Genomic DNA, 14,211 nt, shown 5'->3' with positions numbered 1-14,211 from the left:
AAGAATCTAGTTGCTTCTGTTGCTCAACAACCTCAATATTCTAAAAGATCTGGTTCAGGACAAGGAAAGACTACTGGTGCTTATGAAGTTAAGCAAAAGACTAATACTGATGCTCCTGAAACTGGTGATGTTATAATCTCTAACTTAGCAGATGCTAAAGGATTATTCTTTCCTTATAGACACAAAGAAACAGGTGAAGATATTATTCTATATTACAAAGATAAAAGGTTTGAGCAAAAGAATGCCAGAAGTGCTCTTGGGTTGATAACTGAAGAATTTCCTGATCAAACAATTAAAGAAGCAGTTATGCAACAGAAGGAATTAATGGCTCAAATTGAAGCTAAAGAAAACACCTCCAAAGGAAGAGGAAAAAGAGGTGGAAGAACTACAAGAGCCAAAGGAAGAAGAGGAAGATGAAGAATTTCCAATACAAGTCGAGATTCTGTAACTGATTCTGCATTTCTGAATGTTCTATTCAGAGAAGGTTTTGTTCCTGTATAAGGAAATGATGTAAAAGAAGAAGCTGAGAATGTTGAAGAATTGATCATTCCCAGAAAGAAGAAATCAACCGATGACATTGCTCAAGTTGATATAACAAATACAAATGTGTCTCCTGAAGCAGACACAAATCCTGAGGAAAAGGCAAATCCTGATGCTGTTAATCTGAAAGCTGATTTTGATACTAATGAAAAGGTGATCAAAGTATTGGATGAATCAATTCTTGATGCACAGAAAAGAATTGAAAGAAGGGAAGCTGATCAAGCTTGTAATGTACTATGTGCAAAGAATTCTAAATTCAAATAGAGAGCTATGGCATAAATCAAAAGGAAAGATTCATGATTTGTCTACAAGCTATGCTCCTCTTAGCAAGAAGGATAAAAGATGGAAAGATATCTACTCATTTAGTTATCCTAAAGGATTCAAGCATATTGATTTTGTGTCAGCAGGACTAGGGGATCCTACTCCAGAATAGAAAAATGTTGATAAGTCCATCAAGAAACCTTCTTGGGTGGAACATAATGAAAAACTAAAGCTTATCAAAACTCGTACAAGAGGAGGCATTGGTCATTCTGGAATGGAAACTCTGAGGTCTGATTTACTTGACACAGATACTCTGACTGACTAATCTTAGTGAGAAGATTACTCCTTCACATCTTGAGAAAGCTGAAGCTGTAAAGATTGTTTACAGAAAGATAAATGTTAATGATGTCAGAGAGGAGATTCTGTACTTTTTGAGAGATGGTAAAGTAAAAAGCTTTACTCTACAACAACTCTTGATGAAGACTGTGACAGAGTTGAAATATATTCACTATCTTCTTAGAGTTGAGGACAATGTCACCAGAAACTGGTCTTCTATGATACTTGAAAGTATCAGAAGAAGAGTCATGACCAGAGAAGACAAATACAATGATGATTATGTTCCTATGTACAGAACTTACAGCGATTCTGAAAGTTTTTCTCAATAATCCTCAGTTATCTTTCAGTACTGATCATGAAGATGTCAGTTTAAGCTTTATGTTAATTGGTGATCTTGAAATAACTAAGAGTTCAATTTCTAAATTAAGATCAACCATTTATCAGCTTGGGGAAGATACTGAAGAAAAGAAGAAGTTGAAGAAAAATCTTGTCAAAGTCCTTCAAGACAAGGTGGAAGAAAGGTTAAACACATTTCTGGAAAAAACTGTCAGTTATCTTAGGATACTGAAGTAAACCTTATTCCTTGTACATTTTGTAACTTGGTTTTGGAATCATTGAGAATGGAATTTATGCTTCATTATATTAAGTATAAATTGGGGGAGATTGTTACGTGCTGATTCTCAATTATCAGAAGAAGCTCAGGATCTGGATGCTCTGGATGTCAACAGGATTTGATGTGCCATCAGGATTTGATGTCGATCAGTATCTGCAGAAACAGCAGTATTTGAAGAGCAGTCTGTTGTGAAGATTGAGTCTGTTCCTTATTTTGAGGGATGGATATATGTTCGTTCTGAGTGATAGGACTTTGTATATTTAGTTAGAGATATGTATCATTATCTGTTAGTATTTGATAATGCATATCCTAGATTGATTTGTAGCAGCTGTGTATTATATAAACACAGTTTAGGTCATCACATTGTGATCAACTCGAGCATTGTAGGACTTAGCAGCTCTCAAGAACAACATTATTTTTTGAGAGAGTTTGTAACAGTTTTTATCAGAAATATAAAGAACTGTTATATTTTTATACTTGTTCGAAACATTTATACAATTGTATCCAACCCCCCTTAAATAATTGTATCTTTACTGGGCAACAAAACACTTTTTGTTTTAAAGATTTACCAACCTGTGAAATCATTTAGATTCTTTTATGTTAAAAATCATTCTTTATTTCATTTTAGGATCATAAATAAAGGTAAAAAAAGGTATATCAAGTGAAAGTAAACGAGGGTGGAACATAGGTATTATCAACATATAGGTATCAGGAAAGCATATGTTTTATAAATAGAAACAAGGTATTGAAACGAAACATGACACGTGTAAAAGGAAACAGGCTATCAACAAGGTTATTCAAGATTCGAGGGTAACATTATAATCATAATATTTTCCTTTATATCAAAATCATAATATTTATCAATTCACAATCGTAATCACTTATAAGAGAAGGCAACGTTACTTGCCTCAAAAACTTTTCCTACTTTAACCAATAAATCATGATTATCAGCAAGGGCAGCCTTTCCTTTTTTTCTTGGATCGAGTTACTTCCTGCTAGACCTCCTTTCATTTCCTATTTCGCGCATCCTCAGTTTTTGAATCTACACATAACGATAAATCCTAACCAGGAACCTTATAAACAATCGACGTTTCTTCAAACGTCTAATTTCCTACCTTTTCGTTTTAGCAACCTAAATATAAATATATAACTTTATTCATATTAGTCACATAAGAACACATTCACATTCACATTATGGTATATACTAGTGCTTTTAATTCATCACATATAACCAAGTGAAACGTAATCAAATAAGCACATAATCGGATTATAATTATCATAAAGCATATATGTCGCTTAAATTTCCTTTGTGAAGTACATTACTACATGCCTTGTTTAGTTATATACTTTGATGTACTATATACCCTTTATTTATTTTCCTTAAATCGTAAACTAAACCCAAATCAAAAGTCAATTTCAACATTAAATATATACATCCTTTTAGTTAACTAACAGGGATCATACATTTGGTTATCTTTCACATTTATTGTTCTACATAAAATTCTTCGTGACTCATTCATAACTATGTTATCCATTTAATCATAATTCCAAACAAAAATTGTACCCAACTAATTATTCTTTAACAATTATTCATATACAAAACAATTATCCAACCAATTCTCATTAAATAATTCAATCATCCAAGAATCTGATTCTAAAGTTCTTAAAACAATTAAGTATCAAATATATAATCATGTAACACTATCAGAACATCCATTCGACTTAATTAACACATAACCGATCAATAATTTTGAAAATCGAACAAAATTTTGAAAAGAGCTAAACTGAAAAAATCCAAATTCTTTTACTTATCCAGACATGTTATTTGGTCAAATCCAGAATTAAATAAAATCCAATTTCCTAGACAGGGACTAAGGGAATTTGTTTGGTAATAAAATATATGTTTTTACTTTTCGCTTTACAATTGTAGGCTTTTCACATAGCTACATATTTCATAATTTTTCATCTCTATGTATTACAACCTACCTCACTTGCTCCCTGGGATGTTTGCATCATAATATTTTATTAGGGAAATTTGTCTAAATGCATATGTTTTCTTTACTTAAAACTATACTGACCATTTCGTTGACTTGAGTTTCCTCATCTTATGTTTATGTTTACTGTTTGTTCTATTTCCAAACATTTTCTCGTGATGTAACATATTAACTCTTGCTAGTTTATCGTCAGATTACTTGTTTATGCTTAGTGTCTGGTTAATAATCTTGTGGAGGTAATTTATGATCCAACGACGGATCACTTCTACATAGGTACTCTTCTCTCTCTCTCTCTCTCTCTCTCTCTCTCTCTCTCTCTCTCTCCCCACACACACACACATAAAATAAAAACACCGATACACACACATACCCCTATCCCCAACTGCACACACACATACACATCATTCTGAGTTTAGTCTTCTCTTTTTTTTATGTAGCTCTCGAATACATTGATGGAAAATGGGACTGGGAGGGTACTAGTCCACCAGGTAGTTGTGGAGAAATTGATGCCCGAAAGTATTTTATTAATGTAATTTATGTCTTAATGTATATTCATGCTCATGTATGATGAGGTAATTTAACTGTATGAAGAACCGTATATTTTTAATAGAGCCCATGTCTTGTGTAGCCAGAATGTGATATACTGTCATGGGATTAGTAGCATTCCCAGAAACTAACAACACCAAGAATATTCAAATTTACTCCAGATTTACCTACATTTCTCTCATGATCTTTATTATCTTGTATCAGGGGCTCCTCATGGCTCGCACACCTCACACCCTCACCTTTACCTTCACCTTATAAGGTAGAACTCTTTAACTCACTTGCAAAACTGGAATAAATAGTCTGCCTCTCATTCACACACCCTCCTTTTGCCTGCTGTCAAAGTAGCCTCTCATTCTCAATGTGTTCACCCCTTCCCTCAATCCTTGAAGCGTTAGGATAATTGTTTGATCATTTGCTATAGTACAAAATGATTACATATCAACTTCTATGAGATATCCATTGATAAAACAATTGGAGGTATCAACGGCTGAGCTGTTAAGCTAGCCGTTGATGGACTTACACTTATCAACGGCTGAGAGATAGTCACTGATGATAAGATTGAGATAGCAGTTGGAGTTATCATTGAAGTTGAATCTATGAAGATTGATGTGATATTAAGTGCACAAACTCACTACAAGTGACTAAAATATAAGACTGATGCTTCAATAAATCATCTAGAAGATGATGAGTATCAGTTTTAGAGTAGAGCTTCTCCATGAAATTAAGAGATGAAGAATCAGATTGAGAGGTCGATATTAGATCGACATTAATGTGAGAAGTAGGTGATTTGTTTGCGTGTAGCTGTTTCAAAAGTGATTTGCACAGGGTGGGGCTGTGACTCTATATTTACAGGAGTCACATCAACCTGAATTTGAGAAAGCATACGCTCAACAAGTGAGATGTCTCATATTCTGAAATGAACAGTTGAACTCATAAGATGAATGATTTAGAACAAAGCATTCTTGTGGTTATGTGGATGTGTTCTTTACTTTCATGAAGCTCTAGAAAACTAGAGGGAATTTGAATACATCTTCCACTTAGATAACATTCTCAGACCCTGGTTCCGTTTAGAATGGACCACCAAAATTGTGGATTTTCTATCATTGATAAATCAATATAGTTTAACTTATTGTCTCAACACTTCAAGGAAATACACCTTACATAATAGTTGTGAGGGATGTTGTTCAATCAAGCTGAACCTCCATTTTGATTGGAGTGGATATGAATGGTTTCCCCTCAGAAGTACCATTCTCAAACCATGTAGCTATTTCAGGTCTACTTGCACTTAATATGTGCTGAAACTCCCAATGTCTTCACTAAAAAGTGATTAATCCCTTAGTTTTGAATTGGCATCATTAAGGTCTAACTCAACATGTAGCCTCTAACCAAAACTGAATGAGGGTTTTGAGTTGGAAAGTACAATGCAAGCACTGTGTTTCATGAAAGCTTGGACTAGTATTGGAAGAAATTCATTGATAGTTTTAATGCAAGCAACTCAGTCAAGTTGAGCTTTTTGATTACAAATTCTTTTAGATATTAAGAAGAAAGTTTGATCAAAACTGAGTGTTGGTAACTTCTTCTGAAATATAGAAGATGTTTCAAATGATGTGCTCTCCTTTAGACATGTATAACTTCACTATTAACTCCTTTGGTTTGAGAGGTGCTTTCATAGAACTTGTGCAGATATTCAGTTCAATTGATTCACTAGTGTCTTTTTAGAGACATGTAGTGTTTGTACTCAAGGATAAACGTTTAATCAACTTGGCTCATAGAGGTTCGCCATTTCACTCAATGCACAAGTTCTATTTTCTGGTTTGTGTTTCTTTGCAATCAGATCACTTATGGTTCAAGAATAATTAGAAGGTAGTTAGTAACTTATGGGATACCTTAATATTACCCTCTTAAGGCCAAGTTACTTATTTCTGACAATCATAAGTGTCATGGAACTGTTTAAAGTCTCTTTAAAATAACACTGTTAAATTAGTGTTTTACTATCAAGTCTATTTTGCTGCTATACCTGCTTGTCACAATGCTCAAAATGCAAATTTGGAATAATGGTTAATCGTGTCAGAATTCAACAGAATTCAATTAATTATTTACCATATCAGAAATTAATACAAGTTACTGCTTAAAAAGATATATCAAGTAATTTGAATAAGCACACTTGATTAATTATTGGCATAAATATTTATGAATTCTGAAGAGCATGGTTAAACAAGAATATTAGATCAAGGATAACATTCCATTTTAGACTAGGTAAATATTAGGATTTGAAGGAGATCACCAGTTAACAGTTAACATTAATATATTCTAAAGAGCATGTGTAAACACACATAATATTTTCAGAAACTTCAAAACATGCAGAGACAATCATCAAAATAAATTGCAGAAAGAATAATATTACCACTATTGAGCTCAGCTGTTGTCCAAATTTCTTCAACACTTCCATAATGTGTGATTGGAGCTTCAATTCTATCATAAGATAAATTACCTTCTTCATGTACTCCATCATTATAATAAATTCAGTGTATTTGCCTTTGAGATCAACATATGCCACAAGGTTTTTTCGGTTCATACACATAGCCTAAACTTGACACAATGTTATCAGGTGCCATTAGAAAGTTAATGAAAGTGGACGTTAACCCTTCAACGGTTGAGATATGAAACCAGTTAAACCACCTGATCAACGGTTGACTTTTAATAGCTAAATTCTCCGTTGATGATTCCTAATTCCTTAATATGACTATCAATGGATAATTTATCAATAAGAAAGATATCCATTGATAAAGTTATTTTGAATTAATCAAAATTGACCTATTTCAGAATTAACAAGGTATTTTTCTAAAATTCATAATAAGAGACTGGAAACAAACAAGATTTTAAAATGAGGAGAGCTTTTACCAAGATTTGAATGACCATTGCTGAATGGTTATTGAAAATAATCAAAGTTCATAATTGTAACTTCTCCATTTTTTAACAATCTGCTGATTTTCAAAAACCTGAACCAGAAACTCAACATTCATTGACCAGCATTGACTACTAGCTTAGGTTACTCAAGATTACAGTTTCATTTACTTGTTATTTAAAAATTGAAGAGATTAATTAATCTTAAGCAGTTATAACAATAGAAGGAAAAGCTGATAATCAACATAGATTCAATAAGCATAAATCATTCAAAAGCTTAAAATTTTATTCATAAAGAACTAATCATAATAAAAAGCTCTTTTTAAAAAAAACATAAATATTCCTACTATATTCAACCCTAGTATCTAGAAATCTAGACTCTAACTGTTGACAGAGGAAGAAGCACCGCCATGGCCACCACCTCCATTGCCATCCCTCTGAGGATTGGCACGAGCAGCAGCAACAACAGTCTTCCTAGCCCTTTTGGTCTTGATGGACTGCCTAAATGCGAGCCAAGACAACTGCCATCTCTTCGTCAGTAATCATCCCTTTGTAGATGACTTTGTTAATATTAGGAAGAAAAGTGATAGTCATCTTTGGGGTAAGAGAATTTAGAAATCAGGGGTTAGAGATGAGAGAAAGGAGATGAAGATGGTGGGTATTCATAGGCCATGAAAATGTATGAATGAATATCTAAGGTCTGGAGCGCCTTAAATATTTATCGAAAAGAAGAGAGTGCATCAAACAACACAAAGAATGGTGGAGTGAATTGATCAATATTTCAAAATAGAATACTGTGAAGTCTAAGAATTGTTAGAAGAATTATTGATATCATGCAATGTAAAATTCATTATATTAATTCAGTCCATCAAAGTGAATAAATGAACATATGCATTTCATTCACGTAAATAACCAAAAAGAATATAAGACCCGACTGTCAAAGGATAGGTTAATTTTAGACTTGCTAAAATTTAACCACAAACAAATACTTTAAGAAAAACCATGTCTTATCTTTTGGCTGCATACTCACAAGTAAGACAATTTATCCATTGATGCGCAAATAGTTCAACGGCTAACACTTAAGCAAATAAAAGAAATAATTTTTAGCCGTTGAATAAGCAAAATATATTAATGGATATAATTATAATCAGAACACACACCAAATTTATATATTATGACTGTCAGTTGTCAAGAATAATTGATAGGGTAATTTTGGCATGCAAAATTTTACCATCTTGTCAGAAAATGAATTTTTATCAAAGATTCATAATAAATAATCTGGCTACTTATAAAAAATATCTAATCAAGTTTAAGATTGATTTAACATACCTAGCTCACTTACCGATCATATGAAAGTAGATTCTTCAAGTGACTTGGTAGAGATATCTGTTTGTGTCAATGTGTTTGATTCTTGAGTTTTGAACAGAATTCTTAGTTATTGCAAAAGCACTGGTGTTGTCACAGAAGTTTGAAGTTCTTCTCAACTGCAAGCGATAATCAACAAGTTGATTCTTTATCAATAAGGGTTGTGCACAATAAACTCCAACTACAATGTGTTCAGCCTCAGTAGTAGAGGTTGAAACAAAGTTCTACTTCTTGCTAACCCAAGATACCAGTTTGACTTCTAGAAATTGACAACTTCTTATTGTACTTTTCCTATCATTTCTGCTATCTGCAAAATCTACATTTGAACAACCAGTTAGATCAAACTCAGAATCTCTAGGGTACCAAGTTCCATGATTTGGGGATCCCTTAAGATATTTAAATAACCTCTTTATAGCTAATGAGTGAGATTTTCTGGAATCAGGCAGAGACTTAGCACATAGAGATGCGGTAAACATAATGGTTGGTCTACTAGCATTTTAATATAAGAGAGAACCAACTATGCTCCTATATCTTGAAATGTCCACCCTCTTTTCCTTGGTATTCATTTCAAGTTTGACAATAATTGGCATGGGTGATTTTACAAATGTACAATCAGCTAAGTCAAACTTCTTTAAACAATTATGTATGTATATAGTTTGACTTATGAAGATTCCCTCACTCACTTGCTTATCTTGTGGACCAAGAAAATAAGTGAGTTCATCCATCATGCTCATTTTATAATACTTTGCATTATCTTGGCAAATCTTTTACAAAGTTTGTCATCTGTGGAGCCAATGATTATGTTATCCATAAAAAAATGTACAATTATACTAGAGCCATTAACATTTCTAAAGAAGAGAGTTTTAACTAATGTACTTCTAGAGAAATGATCTTCAGATAGAGACTGAGATAGAGAATCATACTAGGCTCTAGATGATTATTCTACTCCATAAAGTGCTTTCAGGATCCAGTAAATAAACTCTACAAGTCTTAATTTTTCAAGATAAGTGGATTGGTTTTGTGCAAGATATACCTTAATATAACAAGACTAATGAAAGAGATATGTCCTAAGTCCAATCATGTATGAGGATTTAGGAATAACTTTTATGTAATCTGTTTTAATTTCATTGATATTAATAAAAGATTTGTTTTGTTTTTGTTGCGGGCTCAATCTATTTAAATGTTTAAATAAGATATACCACAGTTTAGAGTAAAAATTTTTATGGATTGTGATGAGATCATAATAATGAGACCTAAAAGATGATAACTCTAAACTTAAATAGTTCCTGGTCGTAGGATTACTAACTGGTAATTAATAATTCGCAAAGATCGGTACATACTCTGCTTGCTTCATTATGAAGGATGTCTGTTCTGATAGACATTTCTGTGGTGACACTATAGCTAGTATGTAGGTGCTTATTATAGAATAAGTTCACTGAACATGACTCACAAAGCTGAACAACTGATGAAGTTCACTCACGTGTCAGCAGTTGTTCACATAATGATAGTTGTACAAGTATCCTTAGACTTGAGGTCATCATAGTCATCTTGTATACACTGAACTATGCTTTGGTTTAGTTCTTAGTCTCAAGGGACAATTATAAGGGCTCTACTGGGTATAGGAATTTGTACACGAAGATAGTGTATGATCAATAAAGGATCTACCCCTTCCAGTGAAGGAAGAGAATGTTCAATGCTGATCCACTTATGCTAGTTCAGGAATCTCTAGCCAGAGTGAAAGAAATTAGAAAGGAGTTTCTAATTTATATTAAATAGAACTAAGCATAGTAAATGGGAAATCAAGTGATTAAATAAGATAGGCTTGACACAACTTTCATGCCTTGTATTTAATCGTGACATTGCAGGGTAGAAGGAATTAATTGTACGGTAACTACTCACTGAATAGGTTCTTGGTATTCTAAGCAGTGAATTCGTATTATCCGGATAGTCGCGATATGCTGAGAAGTATCCCTCACGATGTAGAATAAATATGATTAATTAATTAATCATATTTAATGAATTAGAGAATCTATATAAATAATGATAAAAAAGTTTTATTATTATTTATTTCTACTACCGGCTTAATATTGAACCTACAGGGTCACACCATAAAAGAGAATGATTTAATGGTGGAGGAATTAATTAATAATGGCTGATAATTATTTATTTATGAAATAAATAATTAATTGGCAAATTTAATAATTGATTAAATGAGATTTAATTGATCATAAATTAATTAAGAAAAGGTTCTTAATATTATTAATTAAGAATTTAATTTTTGGAAATTAAATCAAGTGAGAGAATTATTTCTAAAGAGTTTAGAAAAAGGATTAATAATTAAAAGGTGTTTTAATTATTAGTGAGAATAATAAAGGGTTAATAATAATAATATTTTATGGGAAAATTTTCAGCTGAAAATTTTGCCTATAAATATACTATTATAAACCCTATTTTTGCCTCAACCAAAAAGATTTACAAAACCTTAATTGTCTCCATCTCCTCCTCCTTCATCACATCGTTTTCTTGGTGGATACCGGTGGAGTGCTTCACACTTGAGGAGCAGCTGCTAAGGATCTCCGTTCATCGTTCTTAGATCGCTATTAAAGACCTCCATCTTTTCATTAACGTAAAGCTTCTTAAGGTAACCACACTGAACTACGAATTAAATATTATTTTTCGCATGGATCCTGCGGAGGGTTTCGGTTTTCTTTTAAGATTAAATTTACGTTTTCGCTGCGTTTATGTGCTAAAAACCCTTCAATGGCATCGGAGCTACTTGCGAAAAGTTTTTAATTCGTTTATGTGTTTAACTGTTTTCGATACATGAGCATGTACGTGATTCGCCATGATTTGATGTTGATATAATATGCTTATATATGTATGGTTTTGAATATATGATATTCATGTGAGTTGTATAATTATAAGATGATTATGTAATCTGTATATATACTGATATATACATGATTTATGTTTGTTCTAATTATGAGAATCATATTAGATACGGATTCTGAATTGGCTGCTGCAGATTTGTTGAAATCTGGGTCTGGTGTCCGATTTACGCAAACGAATACCCTATTCCTTAGGTAAATGAGCGTCTGAACAAAACTGATAGCAAAAGCTATCAATGACTCGTCTGTAAGGCGTTTGACGTTGTTTACTGCCCGTAAACAGTGATTCTTGTTTTTCTGACTTGATTCTGATTTTTCTGATTTTTGTCATATTTTCTTTTTATGATTAGATCATGGATAATATGATATGTTAAGATCAAATTATGTGTTTTAACATAATTTTATGTGTTATATGAGCATGGTGGATGGTTATGGACTTTCGACCTTAGTGTAATGGTTTTAGTTTTAAATACGATTTGCATGTCGTCAATCTTTGTAATCATAAATCTCGAATGTAACTCGAGTTATTCTTGTAAGTTCATTAGATTAGTTTTACTTTCAATCATGTAATATAATTGAAGACTCAAGAAGGCTATCCAATGGAGGTGATACAAAGAAGAAGACGAGGCATACAAGAAGTCTAAACAAAGAAGAAGACTTATGTAATAAGTAGTTGTATTTATTTCCATCACCATATTAGATTGACCTTGATCTTTATCATGAGCTTGATAAAGATCACATAGGATGGGGCCATAACCAAACACATTTACTTTATTGCACTTTACATTTACTTGTTTATTTAATTTTATATATGAGATATATGCCTATGTTTACCATGCGATGATAGATTTAGATGAACTTAAATCAATATAAGGCATGCTCTAGAAAATCTAGAATAGGAATCGTTTCTTGCCTTAACAATAAATATTATGAATACGATCATGAGATTCTTGTGTTTATGAAACACGTAATTGAATATGAATTTTCAATATTGAGAGAAGGGATGATTCTGTCAACAACAGATTTTTTATCTGTAAGAAAGGGTTATTAAGTGACGCCTCTTGACAATGCTCCACCCGATCTGAGAATCATCTGATTATCGATTATTGATTTGAAATATTTAATTTAAAAGGAAGAATCTCTTTATAATATGATTATGATTGTAACGTAATATAATCCCTCTAAAATTAAATAATATCAAGAATTAATTGGCCAATGACACAACGGGCTTGTGTCGGTCATAGCCTTCCAACATGGTAGAAAGTGGTTCTTATTTTTAAATCATTGTCATTTCGTGCTACAGCCGAGGGCTTTGATTTCAAAATAAGAAATACGTGTCTATTAGATAGAGATGTGTACATTGAATTAGAATCTAAAGGTCGGTACGTGCTACAGCCGTGGGCCGTTGGAGACTGATTCAATTGTACGAAATGTTGGGTTAGACTTGACTTAGAATATTGAGTTTGTCGTGCCACAGCCGTGATTCAATTATTCACGAGGCTAAACTTATATTAGGGAATAACATAAGATGTAATTGATAAGAGTTGTTTGTCTATTGAATATCACATGGCGTTTCGTGCCACAGCCGAGGTTGTATGATGGAATGTAGGATCCATATTCCCACTAGCATTATGAATGCTTAATTTTCACTTAGGGGGTTGAAAAAATTAGATAAACTAGTGGGAGAAACTTATGAATAAAGACCCGATTCATATAGTGTTTTGAAATGAAATTGAATATTTGCTAAGTGTTCTTATGTGTTTATCATTTACAGATTTACTATATTCGTCATGTCTTCTGCATTATCACTCCGAAGCATACTAGATGCTCACAAGTTGACTGGTCCTAATTTAGCTGTTTGTTTTCACTGTAACAAGTTGGGGCACTGGAAGAGGAACTGTAAGGTTTACCTTGCAGAATTGAAGAAGAAGAAGGGTAGTAAGACTACCGCTTCTGATTCAGGCATGTTCATGATCGAAGCTAATATGTCACTAGGTCAAATTTCTACTTGGGTATTAGATACCGCCTGTGGTTCTCATATTTGCAATTCGTTGCAAGGACTAAAGGGAAGTAGGACTCTTGAAAAAGATGAGGTGATTCTACGTATGGGCAATGGAGCAAGGGTTGCGGCCATATCTGTAGGATCATTTAGTTTATATATGCCTACGGGCAAGACTATTATTTTGAATAATTGTTATTACGTTCCCTCTATTATGAGGAATATTGTTTCTATCCCTATGTTGGATTTGGATGGTTTTTTATTTATTATTAATAATAATGAATGTTCTATCCTTAGAGATAATGTTCTTTATGGACGTGGTATTATAAATAATGGTCTGTATGTATGTGACGTAGAGCATGATTTACTTCAGATTGAACAAACTAATAAAAGAAAACGAGATGATGAAAATATGACCTATTTATGGCACTGTAGGCTAGGTCATATTAATGAAAATAGACGGTGGACATTGCATAAGGAAGGGTTACTTGACCCCTTTGATTTTGAATCATATCCTACATGCGAGTCTTGTCTATTGGGTAAAATGACTAAATCTCCATTTAGTGGACATGGAGGGAGGGCTGCAGATTTGCTAGGATTGGTACACACAGATGTATGTGGACCAATGTCTACACAAGCCATGGGTGGATTTTCGTACTTCATTACTTTTATAGATGATAGATCTAGATTCGGATATGTGTATTTGATGAAACACAAGTCTGAAGCCTTTGAAAAGTTCAAAGAATATAAATATGAAGTGGAGAA

This window comes from Apium graveolens, chromosome 3 (genome assembly GCF_009905375.1).
Source record: "Apium graveolens cultivar Ventura chromosome 3, ASM990537v1, whole genome shotgun sequence".
Classification (NCBI taxonomy): domain Eukaryota; kingdom Viridiplantae; phylum Streptophyta; class Magnoliopsida; order Apiales; family Apiaceae; genus Apium; species Apium graveolens.
Note: the sequence above shows the minus strand (reverse complement) of the source record.